Consider the following 17704-nt stretch of genomic DNA (forward strand, 5'->3'; position numbering starts at 1 on the left):
TGTCAGCATGGAGTCCACTTGGGTTTCTCTCTCTACTTCTCTCTCTCCGTCTCTCTCTGTCCCTGAGACTTGCACACACGTGGAAGAATAATAAAATAAATAAATAAACTTAAAAAAAAAAACAAAACCCTTTCTATACCTACCTACCTGCCCGCCCGCCTCTGATATACTTAGAGCTAAAATGGTGAAATCCCAGGAGTCTGGAAGACACCTTAGAAAATAATCTGGTTGAATACCATCATGTTATAAATGTGAAAACTGAGACCCAAGGAAATTAAATGGATTGCTAAAGTCACCAGGAGAATATCCATTGATGACAAGGCTGAATATTACTTATGGGTATCCACAAAGAAAAAAAGAATTAACAATAATCCCAGTTAAAAAGACTGATTTAAAAGCAGTAGCCACTTTGAAGCAAGGACTTTGAAAAAAATTAGGAACTATTTTTCTTTTTTGCTTCTGTTATGGGTTTGTGTTTTTCTTTGCCTCTTGGTCTTCAAATGTAGCTTATATATTTCCTATACATATATATATATTAAAAATGGTCAAACTGTATTTTTAGATAACATGATTTTCGTATAGAGCATCATTAGAAATCTACAAAACAACTTCTAGAACTAATAAGGTCACAGGATACAAGGTCAACATATAAAATTTCAGTGATATTTCTATACATGGGTCAATAGTTTCACAATTACAATCACAATCTCAACAGGCTTTGGTTCTTTTGGAAGAAATTAAGAAGCTGATACTATAATTTATACAGAAAAACAAAGACTCTAGAAGAGATAAACCAAGATAAACTTTTTAAAAATAAAACTCTATAATCAAAACAATATGGTACTGGCATAAGGATCAAAAAACAGATCAATGGATCAGCGTAAAGATTATATAAGTAGAGCTACACATATATGGCCAATTGATTTTGGACAAAGGAATCCAGGTAAATTAATGGAGAAAAGTAAGTTTTTAAAACAAATGGTGCTGGAACACTGGATAAACACAGGGGTGGGGGGAAGTAACTTCATTCCCTACCTCACAACACATGCAAAAGATTAATTCAAGGAAAGCATAGTAAACATAAAAACTAAAATCATAAAACTTGTAGAAGAAACATAGAGAATCTCTTACAACTTTGGAAGAGGTAAAGATTTCATAGAGAAGGCATGAAAAGCACTAACTATAACATTAAAAAGAGATAAACTGGGCTCACAATAATAAAATATCTGTCCATCTAAAGATGCCATTAAGAAAATGATAAGCAGTCCCCAGAGTGAGAGAACGTGCACAAGATCAATCTGACAAAGGACTGTGTCCTTTAATGAATCGTAACAAAGAGACAACCCAATTAAAAATGGGCAAAAAAATAAACTACTTCACAAAAGGTGATATAAGAGTGGCCAAAAAGTATAGGAAAAGGTACTCAACATCTTAGTCATCAAAGAAATGCAAATTAAAATCATAATGAGATATATTTCACATCTGTTACAATAGCTAAAATGAAAATGAAAATGAAAATTGGGGCACCTGGGTGGCTCAGTTGGGTAGGAGTCCAATTTCGGTTCAGGTCATGATCTCACAGTTTGTGGGTTCTAGTCCTGCATCAGGCTCTGTAATGACAGTTCAGACCCTGGAGCCTGCTTGGGATTCTGTGTCTCAATCTCTTTCTGCCCCTCTCCCGCTTTCACTGTGTGTATGTGTGTGTTTCTCTCTCAAAAATAAATAAACACTAAAAAAATATTTTAAGTAACAATATCTAATACTAGTAAGGATGTGGAGCAACTGAAACTTGCATCCATTACTGGTAAAGTGTAAGAGTACCATCATTTAGAAAATAGTTTCTAATAAAGTTAAACGGCCATCTAATTGTGACCCAGTATTTCTACTCCTAAGCATTTACTCAAGAAATATAATAATGTATGTCTACACAATAATTTCTATAAGAATATTCACAGAAAACAACACAAATGTCCATCAAACAGAAGAATTAACTAACAAATTGAGGTAAAATCATGAAATTCTCATCAATAAAAAGGAACACACCACTGATATAGATACAACAATATGAATGAATCTCAACAACATGATGTTGAGTGAAAAAAGACAGAAACAAAAAGTATACTATATGACTCCATTTACACATAGTTCAAGAACAGGTAAAAGCAATCCATAGTGACAGAAATCCAGAGTCACTAGTTGTCTACAAACGGTGGGATTGACTGGTAGAGAATAGGGGGAACAAAGGAACTTTCTGAAGTGATGGAAATATCCTATGTATCTTTACTGGGCTGAGGGTACACAGTTATATACAGAATTTAAACTTAGTATCTACACATTTTACTGTATGTAAATTTTACCTCAATTTTTAAAAATTACTCAATAATCCCAATTTGAAAGATATCCTGTATACAAGGTTAATTTTATTAGGGATTTGATGGCCTCAATATCTCTGTCAACTTTATTATGAGGATGATGACCCTATGCACTAAAAATATTCATGACGTATCTGTATTTTCAGAAACTGCCTAATAGTTATTGAGGATTTCTTAGGTCATCTAAAGGAGCAACTCTTATTAGAGCTAGGCTGCTAATAAGATCAGTTATACAGCAACTTCCTCAAAGCTCCTCCAATAGAAGTTATATTCCATCCTAGCGCCTCTTGTTCTGGTACTATATGTGTACACACTCTCTTGATAGTAATACTCTCTTACAAAGTTTGCTCTAAAGAAATTAAAACACAGGAAAGGCCCCTTGTAATACACTCCCAGCAAACATCTCTCGCCTTATTTCCTGATATTCCTTACCTTGTGTGCTCAGGTTCCAACAATACTGAACTACCAGCAATTCTCTAAACGCATATGCAATTTCTTGTTTCTACAACTTTGAGTGAGCTGATCTAGTCCTGAGTCCATTAAAGAGGCGGCTCAAACATAACCTCTTCTTCAAAGACCTTCCTGGACTATTCCAGACAGGTAGAGGCACTCCTTTCTGTAGAAATCTGCAGTATCATGTAAAAATACCACTAACAAAGATTATAGAACTATATTTTATAGAAATTGTTTATTTTCTTATTAGCTCTTTCTGAGAAAAACAAAAAACTCTCATTTTCAAATACATTCCCAGTGCTTAGCACAGAATGTGGCACAAAGGAGGCACTCAAAATATATTTGCAAACTGAATGTCAACTAACTCCTGAATATAAAAGCTCAGTCCCGAGATGGGATTACTTTTTACTGATATCAGTGGGAGAGTGAGAGATTAATGTGATAGTTTCCTATATTTAAAATGTTTAAATATTATATTCAAAATAAAAGTCAAATGAAGACCACTCACTTAGGTAAGGAAATGTGCAATTTTTACTAAAAATGTTACTAGAATTCTAATAATAATAGGCATTATCAATTTAGAGCAGAAATCAACAAAATAGCCTGTTACTTTAAAAGGGGGAAAACGCTGCCTGAAACTCACTGGTACTATGCAAACAACCTTGTCAAATGGTAAAGACTTTAAAAATAAAAATGATTCATGACCATAATTAATGTATGACTTCAACTATTTGGCTCTCACTGCCCCAGACGCTTTCTGATCTTACCTTAGGGGCTTAAAACACACAGACAGAGTCACATTTCCTCCAATCTTCAGTGTTATCCAAATAGACTTTCAGAGCCCCTGCTACATCAAGACAGAGCTAATAACGTCCCCTTTTCAAATCCAAGAGAAGAATAAAAGTTTGATGTGTTTAGGCTTTTAAACATAATGTGGGGCATCCTGATTCCTCTGGGGGTGAGGAGATGAAGGACTGACAAGGAAAGAAACAACTGCTTTACTTCCAAGCCAGCTAGCCAGTTTCAGTGGAATGCTTCTTGATTTTGCAAACCATGAAATGATACTATGAAGACAGAAATATATATCATCTAGTTATCTGGTGACAGGTCAATATCAACACTAACACTGCCAAGCTGAAATAAATTCATTATCACAGGTATGAGGAGGAGAGACCAAGTAACTATCTGATAGGTATTCTGGTTAGAGCAAATAGATGCATCCCTACTAATATGCTTTGAGACAACAGTAAGATTGAAACTGGGCTTTACAATGGTGTTTCAGGGTTAGACAGTACTGTGAATGTAAAAATCTACTGAATAAAAGGTATTATATCAAATAAATAATAAATACTGGGTCCATACCAATCAAATATTAACAATCATCTCAGTAAAGGAGAAGTTAGACCATTTTTGTTTACTTAGTGTTGATCATATCACATCTGAAATGCTGCATTCCATTTTAAGGTGAAGAATGACAAATCAGAACACCTAGAAAGGGAGTATAAGTTCCCTATGACTCGCAGGAAGAGATACAAAGGGCGAAGGAAATATAAGAAAAGATAGGAGTCTATTTTGAGAAAAAAAATTATTATTGATGGCTTTGTATTCCATATGAAAGAGCGTCGATTTCTGGGGGTATTAGGAAACAAAGTTTTAAGCTGGAAAAGATTTAATTATATTTGCATTTTAAAAGAATTTTCTTCCTGTAATAAGGTAAATGGGATACAGAAACAAGACTGGAAACAGGAAGGCTAGTGTGTGGTTATTACAGCCTTCCTAGGAAAAGTTTAGGCATCTTTCTAAATTAAAATAGTAACAGGAGGGATGGTGTAGATGTGAAAAGTGAGAAAGAAGGAGTAATAAAGAATGATGCCTGAAAACAAATTACCAACATCAAGAATATAAGCAAAGACATCACTAGATCTTATAGACATTTAAAGGAGAATTAATGGGAAATTATGAGCAATATGCCAATAAATACGAAAACTTAGATGACGCAAATTGCTTAAAAAAATCACAAGTTTCCAAAACAAATACATTAGAAAATCTGCATTGCCGTTGTCAGTTCAAGAAACTAAACTTGTAATCAAAACCACTCTCAGGTAGAAAACTTCTATGTTCAGATGGTTTCACTAGGTTTTTGTTTTATTTTTTGGTGGTTTTTTAGGGGTTTTTTGGTTTTTTTGGTTTTTTTTTTTTTGGTTTTTTTTTTTTTGGAGACAGAGAGAGAGAATCCCAAGCAAGCTCCCCACACTGTGCAAAGCCCAACGTGGGGCTTGAATTCATGAACTATGAGATCATGACCTGAGCTGAAACCAACAGTCAGATGCTTAACCAACTGAGCTACCTAGCATCCCCAATGTTATACTAGTTTTAACAAAATCTTTAAAATAAGAGGAAACACTTTTCAATTTATTTTATGAGGGCAGTACAACCCTCATACAAAAACATGCAAGAAGATGATAAGAAAATAAAATTACAGATAAATATCACTCATGAACATAAATGCGTAAGTCATTAATGAAATATTAGCAAATCCACTCTAGCAATGTATGAAAAGGGTAATATACATCTTGATCATATAGGTTTAACTGAAGAATACAAGGTTGGTTTGCCATTTGAAAATCAATAGTGACAAAAATAATGAAGAAAAATCATATGGCTATCTCAAAAGATGCCCCCCAAAAAGCCCTTGATAAAATTCAATACCTGTTAATGAATAAAAAAAAAAAAAAAAGAAAAAAACTTCAACAAACTAAGGAAAAAAGAGAGTTTCCTTTGGTGAAGAACTTATTTAAAAAATCTACAGCTAATGCAAAAATGGGACTTATACAAAAAAAAAAAAATCTAAGCTAATGTTATACTTAAGAACAGGAACAAGAAGAGGTATCTGCTTTTCACCACCCTAATTCAACACTGTAATCAAGGTCCAAACCACTGCAATAAAGCAATTAAAAAATCATAAATATAGGAAAGGAAGAAGCGAAAATGTCTATTCACAGATGCTATAATTGCACACATATAAGGAGCCAAAAAATCTGTAATTAAACTAATAATTTTAGTAAGATTGCAAGATTCCAGATTAATATAAAAAATTTAATGGTATTTTTATATCATATTGACAAATAACTAGGTAAGTCTAATGAAAGATGGAAAAGACCTGTGTAATGAAAACTATAAAACACTCCTGAGAGAAACGTAAAACACCTAACAAATGGAGACATGTATCACATGGGTTGGAGACTGAGTATTGTTAGTCTCCCCTAAATTCATCTGTAGAGTCAATGTAATCCCAACCAAAGCCCTGCAGTCTTTTTTTCAACTGACAAGCTGATTCTACAATTGATACAGAAATACAAAAATCCTAGGATAATAAAGAAAGTGTTGAAAAAAAAAAAACAAAGTTGGATCTTGCACTACCAGACTTTATGACCTCTCACAAAGCTGTAGTTTATAAAGCAGTGTATTGCAGAAGTCTAAACAAATCGATTAATGAACCAGAATTCAGATTACAGAAATAGATCCATTATATAAAATCAATTTATTTTTTGATTAGGGAAAAAGTTTTGTCAACAAATGACACTGAAATAACTGGATAGGGGCATGGGAAAAAAATGAACCTTAATCTCTACCTCACATCATACACAGAAGTTAAATTGATACAGAGCAAAGACTAAATGTAAAACCAAGAACTATAAAGCTTCTAGAATAACATGTAGGAAAATATATTCATGACCTTGGTTTAGGCAAAAATTTCCTAAACAGGAAACAAAAGGCACTATCCATACAATAAAAACCTGATATATTTTAGCAAACTCTGAAACTTCTACTCATTAAAAGGCATTATTGAAAAAATGAAAAATCAAGACACAGAATAGGAAAAACATGTTATATAAATAATACATTAATATAGATATATATAGATATATATCTGACAAAGAACTTGTATCTATAATACACAAAGAATTCCTACAAATCAACAATAAAAATACAAACAAACCAATAAATATTACCAAAATACTTGAACAAACACTTCACACAGGACATAATAATGGCCAATAAACATGAAATGGTGTTTCACTAGTCATCATGGAATTAAAAAGTAAAATCAAAATCGGGGTGCCTGGGTGGCTCAGTTAGTTGGGTGTCCAACTCTAGATTTTGGCTCAGGTCATGTACCCAGGTCATGGGATTGAGCCCCACATCAGGCTCTGCACTGAGTGTGGGCCTGATTGGGATATTTCCTCTCTCCCTCTCTCTCTCTCTCTGTGTCACTCCTCCCCTCCCTGACCTCTTCTGTTTGCACCCTCTCTAAATTAAAATAAAATTTAAATTAAAAAATGATATGCCAGTAGAAGCACCCTATAATGGCTAGAATTTACAAAACTGATGATACCAATGATGGCAAGGACCAGAAAAGCTGGGAGTTTGAAGCACTGCTAGTAGGACAGTAAAACTGTATAACTACTTTGAAAAACTAGCAATTTCTAATAAATTAAATATACACCTAGTATATGAGCACGTATCTAGTCTCAGATATACTGTAAGACTTTTGGTTTTTTTTTTAATTTTTTAAATGTTTATTTATTTTTGAGAGAGAGACAGACAGTGGACTGAGGGGCTGAGAGAGAGGGAGACAAAGAATCAGAAGCAGGCACCAGGCTCTGAGGTGTCAGCACAGAGACCGACATGTGGCGTGAACTCCAGGACCATGAGATCATGACCTGAGCTGAAGCTGGATGCTCAACAGACTGAGCAACCCAGGCGCCCCAACACTGTAAGACTTTTGTAAGGATATTTCCTAGCAGCTTTATTCAGAACAGCCAAAAAGTAGAAACAACTCAAATGTTCATCAACAAGATAATGCATAAGTAAATTGTGGTATGTGCACAGAAATACCACTCAGCAATAAAATAAACTGCTGATCTATACAACAACATGGATAAATTTCAAAAATTGTCTGTTAAATAAAAAAGTCAGAAACCAAAAGAGTACACCATATGATTCCATTTAAAAGAAGTTTAAGAACAGGAAAAGCTAATAATGAAGAGGCAATAAGAGAAGGGTTTAACTCAGCCAGGGGTGGGAGTGAATGTGTAAGAACGACTGGCAAAGTGGTATAAAGGAACTTTCTGGATAATAAAATATATTCCATAACATGATTGAATGATGACAACGTGGGTGTGTACATTTGTCAAAATTCATCAGACTGTATACTTAAATTCTCTGCATTTTATTGTATATAGATTACACTGCAAAGGAAAGTAAAAAAAAAAATGATAGCTGGTATACAGCTTGGGGAATCAGGAAAATGGTGATGTTATTTATGGAGATGGGGAATGCAGAATGAGCAGTTTGAAAGAAAATTCTACTTTCTTTGAGGTGCCTGTGCAATATCCAAGAGGAGGTGTTGAATATTACTTGAATATAAGGATCTGGAGCTTAGGAGACAGATCTTGGCCAAAGACAAAAATGTGGCAATCATTAGCACACAGATGGTTATTAATGCTACGAGAGTAAATGAGATCATTCTGGAAGACTGTGAGAATGAAAGAGAACAGAGCCTAGAACGGAATCCTGAGGAACATCAATATTTAAGGGATTAGAAAAAAATAAAAATAAAAAGCTGCAAAAAATTCTTACCCAGAATATCCAGAGAAGTAGAAGGCCGGCTGGGAGAGTTGGTGTTACAGGAGTCAAAGGGAACAGAACATCTCAAGGAAGACTGATCACTGTCACAACATCAAGTAACCTAAGGCTTAGACACCATCTACAGATTTCGCCAACAAGGACTTGATTAAAGCCATTTCAAATCTGTTCACCTTTCTCCAAGTCCACTGCCACCATCAACCTTCATCTGGCCAATACCCTCCTGACTGGTTTCTCAGCTTCGACTCTTGTTCTTCTCAATTCCACTCTCTTCTTTGTACCGCAGGTAATCCCGTCGTCTGGTCAGTAGTAACAGCAGCTTATCTGCCCAGTCTCCAGAATGCCTGCCTTATAGAGCTATATCCAGAGCCTGATCGCACATATATCATTATGCATGTTGCAACCTGTCAACAATCTTCTGAGTGAAAGAGGAGAAACAGGATACAGAGGCTGAAGACTTTGCTCCAACCAACAACAGGGTCCATACAGTACTCAATGGTTCTCTTCTCACAGACTAATGGAGATAAACCAGTCTTGTTTACACTGCAATTACAGAGGCTTTGATACATATCTATGATTAAATTCCCTTAGAAATATTACAATCTACAAACTTGTAACTTAAAAGATTTAGTGCTGTCTAATGCAGCTATGCCTACCTAACCACTTTTCTTCATCTCTACAGACACAAAATGTTTTAGGTATTCTAGGCTCTATAACAGCTAATGTTTGATTGTCTATCTAATTCCTATCATTATGTAATACACCGAAAGATAGTTAACATATATGTGCTTTTAGCCATGTTTAAAACACCTTCCAACGACAATAAACTGCTTTTCTGGTGACTGGTAAGGCTGTGACCTATAACTTTTTACACTCTCGTTACAATTTCAATACGTTTTCTTTTTAGAATTCTAGTGAAAAATATCTAGACACCATGATAGTCATGAATCACCACAGTGCTCTGGAAGTGTTAACTGGAGGCAATATCACATTACACTAGGACTTGCCTTTCCACTTCCTCATCTCTCTATTCAGTATCTAAATCTGTTGATTCTTCTCCAATGCTCTTATCTCCATTATTTCCTTTTCATTATTCCCACTATAGGTACCCTAGTTCAGCATTAAAAAAAAAGGCCTCCCTCCCTCTTTCCAATCTGTGCCCTCCTCAATCCATTTGGAACACTGCCATGCGAATACTCTTCCAAAAACACACATTTCAGTATGTATTATAAAAAATCAAAACAATTAAATGGGGTCCAGGAGACCTTCCAACTCTTTAGTGTATCAATAACTAGGATGGGCATACCTGGGTGGCTCAGTTGGAACATGAATATTTAAGCATCTAGCTCTTGATTCTAGCTAAGGTCAAGATTTCACAGTTTGTGAGATCAAGCCCTGTGTCAGGCTCTGCACTGACAGCACAGAGCCTACTTGGGATTCTCTCTCTCTGCTCCCCGCTCAGACTGTCATGCACACGTACATGTGATATCTCTCTCCCCCCCAAAATAAATAAACATTAAAAAAATAACAAGATGACTACAGGCAAATTACAGCTCTGTTACAAAGAAAAACCAGGGCCATACATAAAACTAAGTGATCACAAATTCTAAAATTCTGATTGGATGTTATTCTATGATTGGATGTTACTATTTGCTTGAAAACAATCCATACTATGGAATGTATAAATGTGGCTATTTACATACAGATTAAATCTCAATTGTTTTAGCCTAGAAATTCAAAGTCAAATAAAATCTAGCTCAGACGCAATAATATTAATATTTATTAGAACCCTGGGGCCAAAATGAGTGACTGGCACACAGTATATATTTCATAAATAATTGAATGAATAAACATTTATTTAGTGTTTACTCTGTGACAGGCACTGGGCTAAAACCTAAAATGTAATATCCCATTTAACCTTCATAACAATCCATAAACTTCATACATTCTCATTCTCATTCTACATGTGAGAAGCTAGTAAGTGCCAGAATCAGAATTCAAAACCAAGTCTAACTCCACTGCCCATGGGTCTTCACTGCTGCCTATCTTCTACCCATAAACCTATCATTCTTAAGCTAATCTTGCCATCAGCTCCCCCACAAACCTCAGTATCAGTAATACTTTACATGTTAAATACATTTTTAGTTTACGAAGTCCTTTTTTCTCAAATACATTGGTTGAAACTGCCAAATACACAGGTCCCAGTTGAGTGCTCCTACTGTACCAGGATGCTGTATGCTCTTTCTATCATTCTATTCACAACAGTCCTGATACCTGATCTCAATCTGCTGCTGCTTTCTACCCTATGATCTTTGTGGTGGGCAGAATTCTAAGATGTCCCTCAAGATGTCTGCCCCCTCATATACTCGCCTACTATAATCCCTTCCCTTTGCATGTTAGCAGGCCTTGTGACTATGAAAGAAGATCACTCCTGAGATTATGCTACTTTATAAGGTGAAGGTATTTGGAGGATATAATTAAAGTCCTAAATCCATTGATTTTGAGTTAATCAGAAAGGAGATAACCTGGCACTGTAGACTGAATTGTGTCCCTGTAAAATTTATTATGTTGAAGCTCTAACCCCAAAAGTGACAGTATTTTGAGATTGGACTTTTTGGAGTAATGAAGGTTAACAGTGAGGTCATAAGGGTGAGATACAAATCTGATGGGATTAGTAGCTTTATAAGAAGAGAAAGAGATATCTATCTCTCTCCCTCCTTCTTCCCCAGAAGACCCAGAAATTCGTCTGGAAGAGGAAAAACTTAAGTAAAAGCCCAGGAATAATTAATAGTTAATATCTGGTAAGGCTACACCCTTATCTGAGCTGTGGTCTCCTTCTTAACCCTAGAAGCATGGCTCTATCTAGAGTTCATATCATGTTGTAATAATCTATTTACTGCCTTTCCCTCCAGCACTGAATTCCATGTGCCTTGAAAACATAGAACTATACCTTATTAGTGTTTGTTGCTCTTCATATGAGCTTCTTCACATTACCTGGCACAGACCTTCAATGTCCATTATTTCTCTTCTTTCCCTCAGGAATAAGGAGCCCCAAAGCACAGTAGGACACTTAAACCCTCAAAGCTCAGGAGACACTCAATAAATAATAGATAATTATTTTAAGATTTCTTCTGATTCTGTTTTGCCTAGATTGTATGAAATGTTGACTGATAAACTTACTCATGTTTTCTTTCCTGTGTATCAAGCATAGAAAAACTCCTGGAAAACTACCTTGAGAACATTTTTTAAAGTTTGTAAATCACATAAAACTAGAATACAAATTTCTGATTGTCAAAATCCTTCTTAAAGAATAGTTTTTATAAAGGAACAAAGGAATTTAAATATGTCTGCCTGGAACAAAGAAGGTCTACCACTTCTCACTGTAGATACTGAACATCTATCAACATAGCCCAAATTTTTCTGGCAATCACATTCCACTGATTATTAATATCGATTTGACTACTGACTAAAGGTTCTATACTTTTTTTTTTTTTTTTGCTCAGGCTGTGCCCATCTGTCACCTCTTCCCCTTCTCATCCAGTTGGTTTTGGGACTCAAGTACTGTATAAAGCTATATCTCTATCCCAATTAAATGTCACCTTGAAATTTAAGATGGGCTGAATATATATTCTACTTTCCAGTCCCCAGATATCTTATGTCCTGATTCTGTTACACAAAGTAATCACTATCTTTATAAGCTCCACATTACCATTGTATTGGCTTTCTAAGGGTTCTTTTTTTTTTTTTTAGCTTTGTTTTCTATACCTCTGTTCAAATGTTTAAATTGTAATATCCTTAAGGGAAAACCGTTCACAATTTTATCCCCAGCATACTGTACAGTTTCCAACATACAGTGTTCAATGAGCTTTAGGCAAGTAAATAACTAAATGAATGGACATGTTGAATAAGACTAGATCAAAAACAGCCCTATGTCATGCCATTAGAAATTTCCCTCTAGAGTGATAATAAGTCATTAAGCAGTTACAAATCTTCCTATTTTTGATATCATCTAGCTTATACTTCTTCATCTTGGTCATAAGGATTTCATTACATAGCTGTCACACACCTTATACTTACTCTCTGGATCTACAACTCTAATTACCTTTTCATAATGGAGACATTAGTCTGAGACAACTTGTTCTTGTGAATGGTTCACTTAAGGTTCAGTTTAAAGGAAAGGCAGGGGTGCGCCGGGTGGCTCAGTCAGTTGGGCATCCGTCTTCGGCTCAGGTCATGATCTCACCGCTCGTGGGTTCAAGCCCTGCGTCGGGCTCTGTGCTGACAGCTAGCTCAGAGCCTGGAACCTGCTTCAGATTATGTGTCTCCTTCTCTCTCTGACCCTTCCCTGCTCATGCTGCCTCTCTCTCTCAGAAATAAATAAAACATTTTTAAATGTTTCAAAAAAAAATAAAGGAAAGATAACTAGAACAACTGTATGCAAGAGAACAGCCAGTTAGGGCACTGCAATAGCTTTTCAAAATCCTTCAAGGAGCAGAGTGCATTGCATGTTGAGAACAGGAAGTGGGTGGTGTGCTAAGGCAAAGAGATCATGAGAGCAGTGTCATGAGAGGCAGTCTGGGAAGACTGATCAGAGTCAAATTACTGTAGACTTGAAATGCCTGAGAAATCTTTTGCATTTCCACAGCACCTACAGCAGTCTTGGACACATGGGAATCACTCAAATACTTGTTGATGGGCTTATTAAATATGATAGTTTCCCAAAAGACCAGAAATCTACCCTAAAGCCTGCTTTTACATTCCTCCGTCTAGACCATACACATAGTTGAGAAGAACACACAGTCTCACAGCAATGGCATCAAATAAGACAGAATGCTATTACTACTTATGAAATTAACACTCTCATGGAAAAGTAAATGGTAGCTTCGTGGGTGGGAAAATTCTACAGAGAAGAGTTAGGTGGTATGAAAGCATGTGATAATGAGTATGTCAGGTCTAACCAAGATGTGCCCTCAAAAACAAACAACACGGATGAAGCAACAGTTATAGAACAATAATCAACTCTTCAGATTTCCAATTTACATCTCGAATAATTCATTTCAGGCAAGAAGGACCACATTTGGCATAAGAGCAGGCTAAATCATTCCCAGATTTTTTCATAATACCATCCATGTGCTAAAATACAAGTTTAATTTAAAATATATTCATTGTACAATAAACATACTTGAGGAAGCACATACAAAAGTACTTCAGAATTAGAAACAAGAAAGGACACAAACTACAATAAGGGCAAGATTTTTAAAAATTAAAAGGAATAATATATTCAACTTTATGCCAATAAACTAAAAAAACCTAGCAAAAGTAAATGACTATCTAGAAAACTATAAATTACCAAGTTGCTTCAACAACAGGTTGAAACATGAATTGATCAATAACCACAAAGAAATTAGAAAGGTAATCAAAGGGAAGTGGAGGGATCATAGGCCCTGATAGTTTTATGGGTGAGAACTGCCACCTAAATATAAGTTGTATAACTTGTTTCAAATCATGGGAAAATACAGAGAGCCCCTCACTTCATCTTAGGCTACTCAGTAGCTCTTACCAGTCTTAATTTGGACAAGAACAGCACACAAAAAATAAAACTATATGCTTGCCTCTTTTATAAAGAATTAAATTAATTAATAAAAATTAATAATAGTAAATAGTAAATAAAACATTAGGAAATCTAACTTAGTGCTGTATTAAAAATATATCATAAACAAGCAAAATTTATTCCAGGATTATATAGAAGGTTTAACATCATTAAGTCTGTGTAGTCTCTGTATTAATAGAAGAAGGAAGAAAACTCAGACTTGTTACTGAGTAAAATCCTTAATTACTAGGCATAGAAACATTCTTACTTGATGAAAGGTACCTATCAGAAAGCTGTAATATACATGATATTCAATGGTAAACTGTCAGCAAATGAAGGATACCCTCTGACAGGTAAATCCTTAAATTTTCCTTGTATGGCCACAAAAATATCTCACCCAACATGGTTTTCTGCAATGTTGCCTTAATATTTCCCTGCCAAGAGAGAATATCTTTCTCTATTCCTTGAATCTAGGCAGGCCCTGTAATTGTTTTTGACAAATACAATATACAGAAGTGACCCTGTGCTAGTTCTAGGGATAGCCAATAATTGGCCTACAAACTTCTACTTCCTGTCTCTGAACACTCCTTCTGGAGGCAACCAGCCTCCAAGAAATCTGACTACCTTGAGAATGCTTTATGTGAGAAAGCCCAAGCTGGCCGTGTGGATAAGCTGCTTACTGGAAAAGACAGAGAGAGACAGCTGGCCCCTCTCCACTGTTCCAGCCATCCCAACTAAGGCATCAGAAATATCCACATGTTCAATCCAGCTGAATCTTCAGGTAACTCTACCCACTGTTGCCATTTGACTGCAACTACCTGAAAGGCCCCAAGTAAAAACCACCCAGGCTAAGCTCAAGTCGTCCCACAGAACTGAGGATCTGAGGATAATAAATTGTCTTAAACTACTAAGTTTGGGGATGATTTGATATGCTACAATAGAATGCTCACCGTGGAAGGCTTAGCCAAACTAAGAAGTTAGAAGAGACAAGAGGCAACCACTTAGAAAATAAAAGACAGAACTGTTACCATTTGCAAATGATACAATTATCTACATAAGATGCCTAAGAGTCAGTTAAAAACTATCAGATTAAAAGACTTCAGCAATCATATGCTAGATCAGCATGCATTATCTAGAATGCCTCTAATTTCAAGAGTTTCTCCATTAACCTTATAGGATATACCAAACAGACTGTTTCAATTGGTGAAACCATGATACCAATGTAGTACAAAATATATTCTGGCTTTGTACTGTTTGGCTTTGCTTGGCTCACAGCCATTGATCTTGCATCTTTAACCCTGGTTAACCAGCTTATAAATTTTAGTCTTTGATCATGAGAAAGATGAGGCAAGAGGAATGTAACTGCATATATTCATTCTGAAAATACTAGTTAAATCTGATCACTGTCTTTAAATATAATCCACTGCCCCCATATAGTACATCCCACAAAATTAACGCTTCTCAATGTAAATTTTACTCTGTCCTGAAATTGTATAATTTCAAGCTGATTCTTCTGCTCCAGCAGAATCTTCCCACTATGTTTGCCTCCTCCTCTATCCTTATTGTATGATCTTATACCTCTCTACAGACCCTCAAAACTCTTCTAATTCAAGGACTTTCTTTATTCCTTCCCTAAAGACTGCAGAAAAATCACACTGGCTTCTTTTTTTCTAAGTCTGTGTCAATGCTCACAAAAATAAGGGTACTAAGTATCTTATATATTATTTCATTCAGTTCCCATATGTACCACAAAGTTCAGCACTTGACTGCGTTTGTCTCGACACCAATTTTTCCAAGACTAAATCTTATTCAACTAGATACACAGTAAGCCTCTTGCCTTCTTCTCTTTTGTCTTCTCTCACTGTATCTAATAAAGAGCTGTATACTTTGCATGTGTTTAACATATACTTGATGGTTTTTAAAATCAATTTTGAAATTGTAATTTAAATAATATCCTTCAGATGCCACCTGGGTAGCTCAGTCGGTTAAGCATCTGACTTTGGCTCGGGTCATAATCTTGTGGTTCGTGGGTTAGAGCCCCACATTGAGCTCTTGTGCTGACAGCTCAGAGCCTGGAGCCTGTTTCACATTCTGTGTATCCATCTCTCGCTGCCCCTCACCCCCTCTCCTCTCGCTCTCACTCTCTCTCTCAAAAATAAACTTTAAAAAATGTAAATAATATCCTTCAACTAACTGGCTTTCATAAGAACAGTATTTAAAAGGAAATTACTAACCTTGGTTAAATCCTTTTTTTTTTTTAAACTGAAGGATAACTGACATAACATTTATTAGTTTTAGGTGTATAATATAATGATTGGATATTTGCATATATACTGCAAAATGGTCACCACGTTAAGTCCATTTGTTTTCACTATTCTGGTCTTTTATGACCAAGCCTATCCCCTTCATCTCCTTTTTAAAAATAACATGGGTAAAGAGAGGCCACATTTTCTAGGATTCTGATTGTTAAGGCTTGTGAGCATCAGAGAGCCCAATGCAGGGTTCATGACTTTCCACTTGGTTCTGAGGTTCTAGCAATGTGAAATTCTTGTGGGCTATGACTTTTAGTGTAAAACAGGTTGGTTGGTTTGTCTTTTGTTCTTGTTTAGAGAGCACGAGCAGGGGAGAGAAACAGAAGGAGAGAATCGTAAGCAGGTTCCACACTTAGTGTGGAGCCAGACCAGGGGCTCAATCCCACAACCCTGGGATCATGATCTGAGCTGAAACCAAAAGTCAGTGGCTCAACTGACTCAACTACCCAAGCACCCCTAAAATAGAAGTTTTTCAGATTACTCAATGGTGGAAAATGACATTTCCTTAATTTTAATCTTAACTGGACCACAAAAAACAATCAGGTTGAAGGGAAGAGATGACAGCTATGGTGACAGTAATGATTAACTTTAAAGGCGGCTTAATGAAGAGATGATTTTTTTTAGGTCTTGTCAGATATTCCCAGAAAAGTTCTAATTTCCAGGGAAATTAATAATAAAGACTTGGAGCATATACAACAACAAAAATCTGAACAGAAAGTTGGCTTCAGCCATATTCTTGGGTATACACAGATAACAAAAGCAAAGTGAGAGAAGCATTTTTATGGAGTTTACTCCTGAAAGTAAATCAATGAAAGATGCTTCGTTCATTGAGAAAAAGTTCCTACAAAAAAATGTCAGCTGAATTCCAATATGTGTCCAATGACACAGCTGAAAACTTGCTGTGTAAACTCATTTTATTAAATGAATGGTAACAGTTCAGACTGACAGACAATCCAGAGACTATCTAATAATGCATCATCAAGGTATGCATCAGAATCATCTGCGCTGTTTTTTTATTAAAAATACCTAGTGACTCATCTTGAAGCCTCTCCATCAGAAGATACAATAATTAAAATGGTAATTATGTATGAGAATGAAAAAATATTTTTTTTTAATATTTTTATTTATTTCTAGGAGAGAGAGAGAGACAGCGTGAGCAGGGGAGGGTCAGAGAGAGAGGGAGTCACAGACTGAAACAGGCTCCAGGCTCTGAGCTGGCAGTCAGCACAGAGCCCGACGCGGGGCTCGAACCCGCGAAGTGCGAGATCATGACCTAAGCGAAAGTCGGACGCTTAACCGACTAAGCCACCCAGGCGCCCCGATAATGA

The 17704-nt window shown here is 35.9% G+C and overlaps 1 protein-coding gene across 2 annotated transcripts in view; it reads right to left on the reverse strand.

Annotated features, from left to right (window-relative positions):
• The window catches only part of UVRAG (UV radiation resistance associated), a 286243-nt gene that overhangs the window by 161905 nt on the left and 106634 nt on the right, over positions 1 to 17704 (reverse strand). The gene's annotated exons all lie outside the window — the stretch shown is intronic.

This window comes from Crocuta crocuta, unplaced genomic scaffold (genome assembly GCF_008692635.1).
Source record: "Crocuta crocuta isolate KB4526 unplaced genomic scaffold, BGI_CrCroc_1.0 scaffold271, whole genome shotgun sequence".
NCBI classification, from domain to species: domain Eukaryota; kingdom Metazoa; phylum Chordata; class Mammalia; order Carnivora; family Hyaenidae; genus Crocuta; species Crocuta crocuta.